Raw genomic sequence first — 14,519 nt, 5'->3', positions numbered from 1 at the left:
CTTTGTGGTTTCCTCATTTTATCACACCATTAATTGACTGAACATGTGCCGGATCACTACTTAAGAGATGATTAACTAGTTAATCACATCTTAAATGCAACATCTGTCAAGGGCCTTTGAAAACCTGGGCTCAGAGCAGCTGTGAAGCCTGTACTCAAGGCGCTGAAACAAACCGTATGGGAAGCCATAGATTTTTTTTCTTGTGATGAATGAATCTTAGTTTGTTGTTTTGAAGTTTTAAACATAGTTAAAATTGGCTATTTCCAATATAGTTTAAAAAGGTTGATTATTACAGTCTGTTTCAAAGGAAGATTAAAATGATGTGGGACTGGGAATTGAGAGGGAAATCTCACAGCACACTCAAAGCCATGTCTTCCCGTCCTGCCATTTTCTTCATACGCAGTCTTGTGGGGTTGGGCAGACATTACTTGATCATTACATTTCTTATGAGACCTCAGGGACTCATTTCAAGAACTGCAAACGCCTGCAAAGACTGGAGTCTTGGAAAAGGAAGCATTTAAAAATAACTTTATTAGTGCCTTTCTACTCCATTAATTGCTTGTCAGAGGTGCCAGGATTACAGTCTGGAGCCATTTGTTTATTCGCAGTATGTATACAGAGGTGAGAGGGTAGTTAAGGTTATGACCTACCAATCAGTGGCCATTTAGGGCAATCATTTTTATGTTATGGATGTTTGTTTACTAGGAACAGATGGAGACGTACTCATTTTACTTAAGCTGGTAGTTTTCAACCTCATTAGACTCGAGGCACTCCTCAGCAAATGCTAGCTCTTAGTTTTCACTTTTTTTTTTTTGACTGCAGAAAAACAATAGAGCAATTCTTCTGTTGCAAAGAACTCAAAAAGACCACAGCGGGTCAGTATGATTTAACGCTATGAATTTTCCTATTTGAAATCTCCAGCTGAAAACAGATGGCTGGTTTATCCCAGGTCTGATTGTCCTAGACTTTGACTCCCTTTACACATGTAGCTTGAATTGTCTCAGGGAAGAAGTGTTACTTCTCAGTACTCCCAGGTACTTAAAGCAGGATAATAGGCTTGTACCTCTGCAGTATCCCAGGATAAAAAGCTTTGTTCTGGGAGAAATCTGTGTCTGCTTTTAGCCTTTGGGCTTGTCATGTGAATCATGTTTGCACACCTAACAGTTTGCATCACCCTGGTTGAAAGGACCAAAGCCCTCAAAAATGTGGATAGTAGCATTCAGGCTGCTGGGCGGGGGAACAAACTAAAAACCTGCGATTTACCAGAAGAAGTAGTAGCATGTTAGCTTGACCTGGCTCTGCAGTGTTTGTATAGATTGGGTGCTTCAGCAGGGTTTTTTGGTGCTTTTATCTAATATCCTGATCTATACAGACGTTGGGCAAGCTGGGTCCAACTAACATGATGCCTCTTCTGGGCATGCCCTGGATTTGACATGGGAGCATGCCAAGTTTAAAATAAAGCACTGTTTTATTTTGCTTTTCTCACATCTGCAAGCAGCCATCTGTGGCTGCCATTCTGGGATGAGTTTGCCACCAGCTTTATGCATGAAAACACTCTACCTTCATGTACAGGCCTTCAACTCCATGTGTTCCTTTTATAACCAGTAACCTTCTTACAATGTAAGTGCAGATCTTCAACTCCAGACAACAAATGCATGACTCAGCTGAAGAAAGGAGTATTACAACTGTGTCTTTAAGCCAGCTTCATGTTTTGCAGATATTGTATTACTGCTGGCTAGTTTAGTCTCCTCTAGTAAGTTAGAGCAACCTAAAGACTGCACTAACTAGTGTCAACATCCTCAGGGGGGGCAGATACAGCAGCCGGGATAGAGCCCTAGGTAGATCAAGGTGCAAAGTATGCACTCAGGGATGATAAGGCCATAGCAGGAAACTAAATGAATACTTTGCATTCGTGTTTACTGCAGCAGCCACTGGGGAAATTCCCATGTTATATCAATCCTTTCTAGTAGATGGGTCTGAAGAGTTGCACTACACTGAAGTGACAACAGAAGAAGTTTTAGAACAAGTCGATAGACTAAATACTAATAAGTCACCAGGACCGGATGGCATTCACTTGAGAGCTCTGAAGGAACTCAAAAGGTAAAATTACAAAATTGCTGGCAATAATATGTAACCTATCATTAGAAAAGGCCTCTGTGCCAGAGGACTGGCAGGTTGCCAACATAACACCCACCGTGAGTTTCCTTTCCATCCCTGGAAAGTTAGCAGAAACTATAATAAAAAATAAAATCAGCATCACACTACTGGGGAAGAGCCAACATGTTTTTTTTAAAGGGAAATACTGCTTTACCAGTCTGCTGGAGTCCTCTGAGGTTGTCAACAAGCATGTGAACAAGGGGGATCCAGTTGAGATGATACATTTGGACTTTCAATAAACATTAGACGAAGTCCCTCACCAAAGGCTTTTAAAACACTGCATTGCCATGGGATTGAAGGAAAGGTTCTTTTGTGGACTGAGAGCTAGCTGGTTAAAAGAGAGAAAGCAAAGGGTAGGCCTAAATGGTCACTTTTCAGAAGGAGGAAGGTCCAAAGTGGGTCCTGCAGGATCTGTGCCGGGTCCTATTTTGTTCAACATTTTCATCTATGACCTGGAAATAGGGGTGCACAGTGAAATCTCCAAGTCAAATCATACCAAATTATTCTGGGTAAACAAGTCTCAACCTGATGGAGATCTCACTAAACTAAGCAAGAGGACAAAAAAATGGCAGATGAACCTTGGTGTCAACAAGTGCAAGGTAATGCACATGGGGAAAAATAACCTAAACTATATGTGTACAATGCTGGGTTCTGAATGAGCTGTTATGACTCAGGAAAGAGACCTTGGAGTCATTGTAGATAGCTTTTTTTTAAATGTCAGCTCAAGATGCAGCAGCTACCAAAAAAGCCAATAAAATGTTGGGCATGAAGATTCATAGATTGTTAGGGGCTGGAGGGGACGTTGTAGATCATGGGGTCCAGTCCCCCTGCACCAGGCAGGAAAAGACAACTGGGGTCAAGTGACCCCAGTGAGTTGATTGTCCAGTCTCCTTTTGAAGATTTCCAGGGTAGGTGACTGCACCACCTCTGGAGGGAGTTTATTCCACAGTCTGGACACCCTGACTGTGAAGTGGCCTTCCAGGAGTTTGTATCCATTGCTCCTGGTCTTCCCCAGGGGTGCCCTGGTAAACAGCTGTTCACTGAGTTCTTGATGTACTCCCCTAATGTAGCAGTAAGCTACTACCAAGTCCCCTTTCAGCCTTCACTTCTGTAGGCTGAAGAGGCCCAAGTCCCTCAGCCTTTCCTCATATGGCTTGTCTTGCAAGTCCCTGATCATACGGGTCGCTCTTCTCTGGACCCTCTCATGTTTTTCCATATCCTTGCTGATGTGCAGCGCCCAGAATTGGACGCAGTACTCCAGCTGTGGTCTCACCAGTGCAAAGTACAGTGGGAGTATCACTTACTTCGTTTTGCATGAGATGCAACGGTTAATGCGTGCCAGAGTATTGTTTACCCTGCTGGCCACAGCATCACACTGCCAGATCATGTTCATGCGGTGGTTGATCACTACCCCTAGGTCCCTTTCGACCGTGGTGTAAGTCAAATTGTCAGCACCGAGCCTGTAGGTATGTTGGGGATTGTTTGCCCCTAGATGGAGCACCTTACACTTCTGAGTATTGAACTTCATCTGGTTCCGGTCTTCCCAAGTCTCCAGCCTGTCCAGGTCTACCTGTATCTGCAATCTGTCTTCTGGCATGACCATGCTCCCCCATAACTTGGTGTTGTCTGCAAATTTGGCCAGCGAGCTTTTCACCCCCACATCCAAATCATTGATAAAGATGTTGAAAAGCACCGGTCAAAGTGCGGACCCCTGAGGGACACCACTGGCCACTTCTCACCAGGATGACACAGATCTGTTCATGAGAACTTTCTGGGTCCTACCATGCAGCCATGAGCTGTTGAGCAGTTAAGCCCACAATCTTCCAATTTTTCCACAAGGAGATCATGGGATACTAGATCAAAAACTTTTTGGAGGTCTAGGTGTATAATGTCAACCTTCTCTCTCTTGTCCAGGTGGTGAGAGACCTGTTCGTAGAAGGAGAAAAGAACTGAAAACAAAATAGAACATCATCATCATGCCATCATACAAATCCATGGTGTATCCACATCTTGAATACTGTGTGCAATTCTGGTACCCACATCTCAAAACAGAAGTACCAAATTACATAAGATACAGAGAAGGGCAACCAAAATGATCAGGAGAATAGAGTAGTTGCCATACTAGGAAAGATTAAAAAGGCTAGGACTCTTTAGTTTGGAAAGGAGAAGGCTGTGGGGGTATATCACAGAGATCTATACAATCTTGAAGGGTATGGACCAAATTAACAGGGAACTGTTGTTCACCAAGTTGCAGAATACTAGAACTAGAGGGTTCGCAGTGAAATTAGTAGGTGACAGGTTTAAAACTAACAAAACAAGTATTATTTTTAATGCAACACATGGTTAACTTATGGAATTCACTGCTACAGGATGAGGTGGAGAGAAATAGCATACCTAGGTTTAAAAAGGGATTTGTTACCGGACGTTAATATTAGAATTTAGATAGTAGCACTGAAGTTGTAAAATGCTTGGACAAGAATAGTTCGTTCTCTGAAGAAAACATTTATGGATCACAGCAATTTGTAATTTTAAGCATAAGACAAAGAAACAAAAAAACTCTGCCTGAGTCAAGACAAAACAAGCCACAGAACAACAAAAGCTCTGCCTAAGTCAAAATGCAACACGTTAAGCCAAAAAGATAAAAGAAAACAAAAACCTGTGTATAGGTCTTATGTAATCCTGAGGACAGCGTGTCTTCTTGCAGCCAGGTATTCAGAAGATCTTTCTGGGGAGCTACAGATCTTCTGGATAGGTGAGGCAGAGATGCCACAGGCCTCATCTTTGCCTGGATTTTTATAGGAGGTTCAGCATCCCCTTTTTCCTCCTTGGGTGCCTTGACAATGGCATACTTCTCACATTTATCAAGTATCCCATGGCTCTCACGTATTCAACGCCTCTATCTCTTGCCTCTTCTCAGACGTTTCAGTCTCTCATCCCTTACAGGTTCTACTTTAAAATGCAAATGTAGTCCACTGCTTCCTTATGTATCTATTCAATATCCTCCTCCATCAAAAAGCCTACACTTGTTATGACTGTGCCAGGTCTTTGCCAATAGACTAGATAAATTAATGGATGCTAGATTCATGAATGACAATTGAACCAAATGGTTGGAGATGTTTCCTCTAGCATCTCTAAACCAAGAAATGATGGATGCCAGAGAGGGTATTGAATAGGGGATAGAGCACTCTAAAGAGCTAGTTTGGTATTCTCCTCGTATAGCATCTACCTCTGCCACTATGGGAGATAGGATACTGGGCTAGATGGACCATTGGTGGGACCCAGTATGTCACTTCTTCTGCTCTTATGTCACTGTCAGGGAGGGGCGAGGGAGTGAGTTGTTCCTATGCTCGCCGTATGCTGCCAGACCATCCTCCACTCTAGTGAAATACGTTGGAGTTAGCTGTATTGATTTTAAGGCCGTGTGGGGTTTAGCTTGTATGTGTACTGTTTAAAGGACCTGATTCTCACCACAAATGAGAATGAGGCCCTTAGATTGCCAGCAGATCAATGTGTGGAGCATGTCTTACCACTTGTTTGTAAAGCACAGTGCTAAATTTTAAGGCACTGTTAAAAGACAGCATTTGCCAAGAGATGTCAAGGTTGTCAGTCCCTACTGATGGATAGCTGTTGGCAAATGCTGATTTCCAGTGGCAACTACTTTAATATTTATAGGCAATTGCTTAGAATGGCTTTGCCACCTGGAAGTAAATTAATGTGTCTGCCAAGGTGGGAGCCTGTGCTGCAATTAAAGCAGCCTGGGATTGAATTTTTTAAATTTTGAAATTCTTCAGAAAGTACAAGCAATAATCGTTTTCTGCTTGCAGTGAAATCCTCATTGTATGCCCTCCTGTATCCGCCCCACGCTGCCCAGAACCTTGCCATAATTGCAGAGGGACACAGGGCTGTGATCCTGAAGAAGCAGGATAACATTTTGCACAGTCCACTTAGATGAGCACGGACCAAATTAATCTGTTGCAGAGGGCAAAGATTAGAAATCCCAGCTGGATCAATCTTCCCTGAAAGCACATGCTGTTTTTTACGTGAATTACTGTAACATGGTTCACAACATTCAAATAGAGCTGAACATTGAAACAAGGTAGAGAAGGCAGACCATGCACAGATTTTAAAATTGATTGCACACGTACATGCCAGCATTTCTGAAGTCCCGAGAGAAATAAGGAAGTAGTAGAGTCAGCTGTATAATTTAGCATGAGTAAATGGAGAATTAGCTCATTTTGCTAGCATCTCCAGTCATACTGCTGTTTGGATGAAGAGCAATTTGGCTGTGTACCCCGATGAATATTAGTATGAATTCATGTCTCCGAATCCTGGAATGTGCATTATAGTCTTTTTCAAAAAAATTCAAGTGGGGAAGCAAAGGCCTAACTTCAGGGCCTGGGGCGCTGGTTATTCTCTTCACTTGGAATGTATATATATACACATCTATGTATGGACACACAGACTAGGAAATAATGAAAGGAAACCATTTATGAATGCCACCAACCTGAAGAAGTTTGTCCAAGTTATTCAGCAAATATTTCCAAAAACAAACACGTCTGTAGAAGTTGTGACCGATCTTTGAGGAAAGTTGCAAATGGAAGACAGGGAAAAGTTGCCAATAAATACCATGCATGACATTCATCCAGCTGCTGAAGGGAAGATGCTCAGCGCAACCTGTGTGTATTTATACAAGGAAGGGAAAAGCTTGTTTTGGGAGGAAAAACTGAAGACTCCATCTCTGTGACTGCAGAAGGGTTAGCAGTCTGAAGGACCTGGATTACAGCCTGCAATCAGTATCTTATCAGTCCCCGGAGACTCATTCCAAGCAGAGTCTAGTGCTGTGTTGACAGCTGTCTCTAAATGAGTTACATTTACAAACAACCTGCTGGAGCCAATTGACCCACAGTGCTGCCCTCCTGCAGGTTGTTATTTAGTACAGCTTTTGATGCCCTTTCCCTTATCAGCCCTTATAGTGAGAAGTTTATTGCTGTTATAAAATGCTCCTTTAGGTCAGAGCCAGTATGTTAGTGGCCACAGAGGACACTAGAAAAACCCAGTCTACTCAACATCAACAAAACTTCAATTTTTTCTTTTTGGTCCTACCTGCTCTGAACAGCTAGATGTATTCGTCTAGTAGGGATTCACATTCTTGAGGAAAAATGACACAGGCGAACTGTAAATTACAGGTTATATTTCAGGAAATTAACTGCTGGTGAAAGCTCAGCTATTTGAATGATTCAGGCATGGATGTAGATGGAGATTGCACTGCACTGCACTACACTGCACAGAGGTCAACAGAGCTGGAGGTTTTGCACCCGGGGACAAAGCAGCGTGCTCTAGTTTGTTCCAAAGTACTTTTGCACAAGCTTTATAGCACTTTTGGACATGACTAGATGGCCCTAGGGTTACCAAAAGTCCAGGTTTTCCCAGACACATCCTCATTTTGAGTCCTCCCATCTCTGTTGGGGCAGTTTTTTAAAATATGATCAAATGTCTGGGATTTTGCTCTGCTCTATTTCAGTTTTTCCCAGCACTTCCTGGCTTGCCCTAGCAAGAAGCTGCTTGGGGCTGGGGGGGAGCAGGGGATGGTGACTGGAGGCAGGGTGCACGTGCTTGTGGCTGACGCACAGCCAGGCAGGGAGGTGGGAGCAGCCCCAGCAGCTACATGCAAGTAAGTCTGTGGGAGGTGAGGGTTGGAGGGGGGCTGTGTGTGTGTGGCAGGGACAGGAGGCTGCAAACACTAGGGGAAGCTGTCTGGGTGCTGGGGTTGCAGCAGGGCAAGGAAGGTGGGGGGGGGCGGTGTCAGCCCCAGTGGGGGAAGGGAGCCCTTCTGGGGCAGCATGGGGCTGGACCAGTGGCACTGGGGCCAGTGCCCTTGCTCGCAGACGCAGGGCAGCTGGGAGGCACTGCAGGGCTGGAGGGAGCAGGGGGCAGTGAATCAGGAGTGAAGGACACTGTCAGGGTTAGTGGGGGCTGTGGCTTGGGTGTAATGGGCACCAGGCTGGGTGGGTGACTGTGGGTTGGGAGTGTGGGGCATAAGCATGGCCCAGGGGACAGGGACCTGCAGGTTGAGAGTGAGGGGTATTGGCGGGGCCAACAGTCTGTGCGTTGGAAGTGAGGGGCAACAGCAGGGCTGGGGCTGGGAGTGAGGGGCAATGGAATGGGTAGGGGGAGGGCATCAACATATCAGTACCCCCTACAGTCATATACCCTGACCCCCATGCAACAGGTGTCCTCTTTTTTTGTAACTGGAAATGTGGTAACCCCAGATGTCACCCCTTACAGTAGGGGTGTCTAACTCATCCAGGCCCACGGGCTGTAAGAATGGTGTGGGGGTGGACTGCAGGTAGAATCGGGCCCTTTCCCAGCATATCTGATATAGTGGCTGCACTATCCAGTCGGGGACCTGGATCTTGCAGTGGACAAAAGTGCTGTATGCTGTGCAGTCCAGATAAAGCAGCTGTCACACTGCACCAGGACAGTGGCTACAAGGGGAGCTCTGGGACTGAGCTGCATGCAATGCCTGCTCCAGCCAGTCTGGGGCCCATACTATACGCAGCATCTGTCAGCAGAGTGCAGTACAGGTCCCAGACCAGCTGAAGTGGGTGCTGTGTCGCGTGCAGCCAGAACAAGCACCTTATGTGGCATGGTCGGGTCACCACATGCAGCCTGGGTGCTGTTCCAGCCAGACTGCACCACACCCAGCGCCTGTTCCAGCCACTCTGGGATCTGCACCATATGCAGGGCAGATCCCAGACCAGCTGGAGTGGCTGCTGGATCAGGTAAGCTGGGGGAAGTGGAAGGGTAGGGGGTCAGTGGACCAGATCCAGCCAGTGGACCAGCCCTGCTTGTGCACTGTGCCCTTTGGGTCCAATCAGACCCAGGGACAGCAACAGGGGCTGGGTGGTAGGGCTCTGCAAGCTATACACCTCTGCCTTACAGGTATGGAAATAACCAGAGAGATGAAAAGCAACACCCTATTCTACCTGTTTCAAATTCCTAAAAGACTGTTAATACGAGAGAGGCATAGATCCTGCTCTTCCTCAGTGCTTTTTTGTGATTTATGGGTAAGAGGGTGATGTGCTATAAAAGCAGATGCATTGTTTTTTTCTGCCTAGACAGAGTGGAATAGAATCACACTTAGATGCTTTATGTTCACTTAGGCAGACAATGGTCTTTGGCTAAATGCGATATCTTTTATTAGACCAACTGAATAGTTGTAAAAATTGTTCTTTGCAAGCTTTCAGGCACAAACATCCTTCTTCAGGCATTGGGGGAGTCTGCTGGTGCTTGTGTGCTCTCCTGGGTGGACTAGAAGTCAATATGCAAAACGCAATCTGTGAAAATGCAAATACATGGCAGCGAAGATCAGAGGTGAACACTTATGCATCTATTAAGTAGAATAGACTGGTTCTAAGCAGATTACTGTGGCACTTCAGATGTCTGTGGCATTGTAAGAACACTTTTCTACCATCCTCCTCCACTCTGACACTATGGTACCAGGAGAAACATGGGAAACAAAAGCATTCCAAGAGCTACATTAGGAGCACCAAACAAGCACAGCATAGCATCATCTGAGAAAGATATTTGCTAGGAGGTTTGCTCAAAGGTTTGCCAGTAAGCCTATTTTATTACCCTCAAGGAAGTTGCAGAAATACAGGATCAGAGTGCAACATTAGCAGTACTTCTCCCCTGAAACACCAGATATGTGCAGCTGCAATATGTTCTATCGAAAGAACAGACTGATAAAATGTGCAAGTTGCCAGGATGAACAAGAGTAAAAAACCTCTCAAGATCCAGTATGGTCAGCAGTAAGACTATCAGTCTTGTGGAGATAACAGAACGTGGAGACTCCTAAAGATAGTCAGTGCGGTAAAAGCATAAGGGAATTAAGAGTTTATGAGATTTAATTACACTGGAAGTAAACACAAAAGGTAATAACATTTTAAAGAAGTACTTTAATTTCTTCCATGCCAGGTCCACACTGAATGAGGTAGTTACTCTCAATTACCATGACTTTAACAGTGCTCGAGTTTTTTAATTTTAATCATGGATGCGGGGGGAAAGCTACTGCTTGCAACCAAGAAAAATGTAACGGGTAAGTCAACCATTTTTTCCATGCTCGTGACAAATCAATAATATGAATGACAGCATCTAGTATTTTAGTTTGTCTTAACAATGCTCTTTATAGTCATGTAGACATGTTGCACAGATCAGCTGCCCAGGGTAGAGTTACCTTCACCTTTTTGGAGGAACTAGTCCTGCTACTTTCAGGTAAGATATAGTAAAATTAACTGATTACATCAATCAGTAGTGTGTTATGAGCTTCACAGGCATGTAGAAAGAATCGTTTTCAGAGGGTTTACATCCCCGGGGCAGGGTCATGTAAAGTGTTATGCATCTGGTTCTGATCTAGCAAAGAACAGCAAGCTATGTTTGAAGGTAAGCACACATTAGATGCTTCAGCAGATTAGATCACATAAACATCACCTTGGAAGCAATCACAGACTACATACAAAAGGAGATGGTGAGGACAAGGATTGGCTTAATGAGGAAGTTCTAAGCCAAAAGCACATGGGGAGGTTATGGATGGAGAAAGGGGAAGAGAGTAGAAAAATATGACAGAAAATAGGTTCTGAAATGCACAGTTCAGTTTTTTAAATCTGTATGCCATTAACCTTGTCTTCCTTATCTAGGTCGAGATTGGAGATCTTTGTTCTTAAAGCTCAAGGAATATTTTTTTCTTCTAAAAGTAAAATTGTTTATGTTCTTTAATCTTTTCATTATTACTCATTCTTCAGTGGCTAATTCTCTTGATATGAGAAATTAAAGTTTTGGTCCAATGAGACTGTAACAGAAGGAAGCATATTTTGGGACATTTGAGGAACCAAGATGTATGCTCTGAAATAAAAAAGGGTGCAGCTCCTCACTTAAGATGCAGATGGTAGCTTCTGTCTCCACTTTTCCTTTGATCTCAGTACATGTTAGTGTAAAGGGCTTATTACGTTTCTCCACTATATTGTCTATATAGCTGGAAATGGAAATGTTGACCCTTCATATAAATGCAAAGTGAGATTACAGAAATGAATACATTTATTCACGCCCCCCCAGTTAACTTTACTTTTCTGGCACTAAGAAACAATCCACAGGTACAAATCTACCCTGCCTTTTACTTGACTTCAGACTACCATAGCTAACTATATGTCTCTCTATTGGAAGATACTCAAATATTTGAGTGAAGAACCTTCAAAGAACATGATTTTACTCTTAGCTACCAAATTAATATCTTGCACTAGAACCCAGTGCATTTGCTAACGGCAACCATATCCAATATTATAAAGACTTAGGTTATGTGCACATAAACGTATGCTAAATGCCAACTTACATTCTATTCTCTTCAATAAGACTTGTCTTAACTTTTCTCTTTAAAATCCTCAGGAGGGTAATTGGAAGTTATGTACTCTTTTCCACATCCTCACTACCACCACGTGCTGTCAAGTGAAGATTAAATTTTTAACCACATTCTAGTATCTGACAGTCAAGAAAAACTGGGAAATACACTTTAAGTTAGACTTAGAACTAGACGTAAAGCAACAGCCAAGACTATGAGATTCTCATAAGCAAGAAACAAATCCCTATGGTTGAAGAGGCTACAAATGAACAGAAAATGGGGTTAATGGGGAAAGGAGAATAGAAGTTAGCTGAGAGATTGCCTATCATTCTCAGGTTCCTACAAGTGATCTTAAAGGGAGTTGATCTAAATATGTTGTTTCTTCTTCTAACTGTGACTTGTGGAGCAAAGCATTCTATTTTTCCACCTCATTGATACCTGATTTGAGACTGGAATGTAGCAAAATTGTGGTGCAAAAAATAAACTCAAACCAGACAACAAAAACCTCTGGAATCATCAAGTGTGGCAGGGAAAACAGGGAGGTCAAACCAGCTGGTTGTTAACAGGCAGTCTTAAAAAAAAAAAAAAGGCAGCAGCATCTCATTATCTATAGGTAGGGACCTACCTAATTCATGGGGGCTGCCTCTGGATTTCATGGTCCCAGCGTGGTCAGGCAACATTTTCGCGGTGGAGCGTGGCAGTCCCCCCCACACCCCTGACTGGCTGAGGGACCCCAGAAGTCTTGTGCCTCCCTGGAGATTGACAGATGATGAAAGTTGGCTCATCCCCATCCTCTGTTCAGTATGCCCAGGCATCCCACCTCTGTTTGCAGCCCCTCTTTCCCCATCCCCCTGTTTTTCTGCTTTTTCACAGGGACCAGGTTTTTTCATAGATGTTAGGGTCAGAAGGGACCTCAGGAAGTCATCGAGTCCGACCCCCTGCCCTGGGCAGGAAAGAGCGCTGGGGTCAGATGACCCCAGGCAGGTGCTTGTCCAGGCTCCTCTGGAAGACCACCAGAGAGCACCACACCTCCCTTGGAAGCCCATTCCAGATTCTGGCAACCCTTACTGTGAAGTACTTCTTTCTAATGTCCAACCTAAATCTGCTCTCTGTCACATTTTGTTCCTAGTTTTTATGTGGGACCTAGAAAGTTTGCAGTTTCTGCAAAAATCACGAAATCATAAATTTGGTGGGTCCTCACCTATAGGATTCTAAAACACTTTTAAGAAGTTTTTGATGCAGTTTTTGCTCCTTAATACCAGAATCTGGTTTCTCTGTTCATTTACCTCCTAGAGATAATGTCTTGGTCTGGCAGTACAGTTATGCTGTGCTCCTTCCTGCAGATGGAAAGGAGATTTAGAGCTCCAAATAGGCTTGGAATCTGCCCAGCAGATTAGAAAAATCTTACCAAGAAGTGTTCTCACGGCAGAACTAATCCATTGATTTATTTGTATAAAAACTTCAGAAGCAAATCAAGTTTAATAGACTGTTCCCAGCTATTGCTGTCTAATATCCTTTCCTATTCTAAACTGTAACTGAGACCCTGATTCCCTCTTTATTTTAAACATCCAAGGAAGGTCTTGATTAGAATGAAAGAAACAGCAATGCAGACTCAGTGTTTAAAACTTGAGGTATCTCTACAAGTCAGTGACAATTATAATCATGCATTCTGGGGTTTCTCTAACTCTGCTACAGGCAAGTCATTATTTATCAAGACATATTCTAAGACTACCCTTTGTAAATGTGTTATCAGGATGCAATAAAATATTTTACTCAAAAGCTAACCTTATTAAAATAACCGTGAGGACAAATACATTCTACATATAGATTTATATTCTTGTTGATTGTTAGGCAGACCAGGGGAAATTGCCTGTTCAGTTTATGTACAGAAAGAAGCCAAGGCCTACACCCTAAATCTGGCTCTTGTGCAGCCATTACGAATAAAATGCACTGAATCATAAGCTAGGACAGCTCCTGCAGAAACACAGATAAAGCAGTTTGCTTGACTGTATATACAGCAATTCTTTCTGAAATTTGGTGCTCAGAAAAAAAATTCGGCACAACACACAATTCAGTGATTTTATTATTAGAAGGAGGCTTCCTTTCATCCAGATATATTACTAGCTCTGTATTAGATAAGGTAATTGAATTTGATTAATTCCAGTTGGATTAGTTAAATAAACAACTGTTTTGAAGCTTGGCTTTAGCAGTAATAAATCTGTGATAATCAGCTGTATTTATAATCCACTTAGCTTTGATAAATACAACTGGGTATCCTGCAACAGATTTTAAATAGAAATTAATCATCTTGGGAAGATGCCACAGTAAATTATCCCAGCTTCTCAACAAAGCTGTGCAATGTGTTCTCTGAATTGCATAACTTCTAACAAACCTTCATTTTCACATTCCCAATCTTTTATCAGGTTAACCGCTACCATCCTAAAGATAGAATGTTTTATACTGGAGAGATCCATCAAAAAGTATCAAAATTAAGCCTTGTTAGATGACAGTTACAAAATGTCATTTACTTTATTGTAAAATTCTCCCTACCTGAAACGGAGTTGGACCCATGTATTATAATTTATCATTAGTCTGCTTTCCAGAGCACTTGAACATCAGCACTTAGCTCCTATTGCTGGACTGGCTATGAAAGGCTCTCTAAGTACGTTAAACATTAAGGGCAACCTTTCAGAAGCTGGGAGTTGCACTATCAGCACCTCTGAAAATTGGACCAATTATACTGAAGTGATTAATTACAGAACAAGATGCCTAGGTTTAAGGACCAGACTCTGAAACATCTAGAACATTAGGGATAACACACCAACTGGGGATTTAATTTGATAAGAGCTGGAATGATTAACACAGAAAAAATTTTAGTGACTTAGCGAAAAATTACATGATGATTGAAGAAGGTTTTATCTAAATTAATACTTCTGTACATGCATTTTCATAAACAGTGCATTCACATACT

Source organism: Alligator mississippiensis, chromosome 4 (assembly GCF_030867095.1).
Source record: "Alligator mississippiensis isolate rAllMis1 chromosome 4, rAllMis1, whole genome shotgun sequence".
Taxonomy (NCBI): domain Eukaryota; kingdom Metazoa; phylum Chordata; order Crocodylia; family Alligatoridae; genus Alligator; species Alligator mississippiensis.
Note: the sequence above shows the minus strand (reverse complement) of the source record.